The following is a 2,500-nucleotide window of genomic DNA, read 5'->3' on the forward strand; positions in this document are numbered from 1 at the left end:
AACCGACTATTCACCCTTTTTGGGCGGGAATTTATTCCCTTTTTGCCCATTTTTCGGGTTTTTGGTCGGGCTTCAAAAGCGGCTGCCCGAGGCCTGGCAGGTGCCGGGGCATGGTCCCCGATCGCGCCAGGCGGCTCGCGCGACGCGATTAGGCCCCGAAAGGAGTCGGGAAATCGGCAGACCTGCCCGAGTTCAGCCCGCGGGGGCGGGGGGTAGGTCGGTTCGGCTCAAATCATTAACCAAAGCCGAGACTTGGTCTCGCTGGCGCAACCGAAGTGCCAGGCTGGATAACTCATTAACCAGAAGGCGGCTGGAGGCAGGCAGGGCTGATGGCTGAGGCCGGGTGGAGGCCACCCGCGGCCGGGAAAGTCAAAAGTCCCGTTGTGTGGAAGTCTATGAGGTCAGATTCGGCCGCCTTACCGGGCCTTCGGTTGATGGTTTCCCGCTTGGGCAAGCGAGTCGGCCCGGCAAAGTGGCCACTTGCATTTTCTGGCAAGTGTCTGCGAACAACGTTAATGAGTTGAACCTTGGAAATTGCCGGAAGTCCCGATGAAGAAATGAAAATGCCCCTTTTGCGGGGATTTGGATGCTCATGGCCGGCAGCAGGTGGCCCGACGCCCCGCCAACTTGACACTTGTCATTTCTGTCCTTGGGGGTTGGCGGGGTATCTGCACAGAGGTAGGAGGTGGCAGAATCGAGACTTGGTGAGTTTTCCAAACAAACGTCTCGAGCCTCCAGGTCTGCAGAGACCGACCAGGGCTGCCGCCCAACCGACTATTCACCCTTTTTGGGCGGGAATTTATTCCCTTTTTGCCCATTTTTCGGGTTTTTGGTCGGGCTTCAAAAGCGGCTGCCCGAGGCCTGGCAGAGGCCGGGGCATGGGCCCCGATCGCGCCAGGCGGCTCGCGCGACCCGATTAGGCCCCGAAAGGAGTCGGGAAATCGGCAGACCTTGCCGAGTTCAGCCCGCGGTGGCGGGGGGCAGGTCGGTTCGGCTCAAATCATTAACCAAAGCCGAGACTTGGTCTCGCTGGCGCAACCGAAGTGCCAGGCTGGATAACTCATTAACCAGAAGGCGGCTGGAGGCAGGCAGGGCTGATGGCTGAGGCCGGGTGGAGGCCACCCGCGGCCGGGAAAGTCAAAAGTCCCGTTGTGTGGAAGTCTATGAGGTCAGATTCGGCCGCCTTACCGGGCCTTCGGTTGATGGTTTCCCGCTTGGGCAAGCGAGTCGGCCCGGCAAAGTGGCCACTTGCATTTTCTGGCAAGTGTCTGCGAACAACGTTAATGAGTTGAACCTCGGAAATTGCCGGAAGTCCCGATGAAGAAATGAAAATGCCCCTTTTGCGGGGATTTGGATGCTCATGGCCGGCAGCAGGTGGCCCGACGCCCCGCCAACTTGACACTTGTCATTTCTGTCCTTGGGGGTTGGCGGGGTATCTGCACAGAGGTAGGAGGTGGCAGAATCGAGACTTGGTGAGTTTTCCAAACAAACGTCTCGAGCCTCCAGGTCTGCAGAGACCGACCAGGGCTGCCGCCCAACCGACTATTCACCCTTTTTGGGCGGGAATTTATTCCCTTTTTGCCCATTTTTCGGGTTTTTGGTCGGGCTTCAAAAGCGGCTGCCCGAGGCCTGGCAGAGGCCGGGGCATGGTCCCCGATCGCGCCAGGCGGCTCGCGCGACCCGATTAGGCCCCGAAAGGAGTCGGGAAATCGGCAGACCTGCCCGAGTTCAGCCCGGGGGGGGCGGGGGGCAGGTCGGTTCGGCTCAAATCATTAACCAAAGCCGAGACTTGGTCTCGCTGGCGCAACCGAAGTGCCAGGCTGGATAACTCATTAACCAGAAGGCGGCTGGAGGCAGGCAGGGCTGATGGCTGAGGCCGGGTGGAGGCCACCCGCGGCCGGGAAAGTCAAAAGTCCCGTTGTGTGGAAGTCTATGAGGTCAGATTCGGCCGCCTTACCGGGCCTTCGGTTGATGGTTTCCCGCTTGGGCAAGCGAGTCGGCCCGGCAAAGTGGCCACTTGCATTTTCTGGCAAGTGTCTGCGAACAACGTTAATGAGTTGAACCTTGGAAATTGCCGGAAGTCCCGATGAAGAAATGAAAATGCCCCTTTTGCGGGGATTTGGATGCTCATGGCCGGCAGCAGGTGGCCCGACGCCCCGCCAACTTGACACTTGTCATTTCTGTCCTTGGGGGTTGGCGGGGTGCCCGGAGATTTTCGGGAACACGATTTTCAGAACATTTTTACGACAGCGGGTACACTTTGAAAGCGCCCGAAAAGTGATGCTTTGCTGAAAGGTGCTCAATCTCAGGAAAGAGACCTTTGAAAAGAGCACTTGGAAAGTCACAAAATGACCGGTGTGCGAGACTTGGAACAATTTTGACAAAGTCTTTTGTTGTACTTTTCAAACTCTTTGGTGTTTTGCTGAAATCGTACTCTGGGAGCCAGCAGCCCCGCTTGTACCCGTGCCCGGCTCTCAGGACAGACTAGTTTCCAACGGCC

The sequence above is a fragment of the Pristiophorus japonicus genome, unplaced genomic scaffold (genome assembly GCF_044704955.1).
Source record: "Pristiophorus japonicus isolate sPriJap1 unplaced genomic scaffold, sPriJap1.hap1 HAP1_SCAFFOLD_625, whole genome shotgun sequence".
Lineage (NCBI taxonomy): Eukaryota > Metazoa > Chordata > Chondrichthyes > Pristiophoridae > Pristiophorus > Pristiophorus japonicus.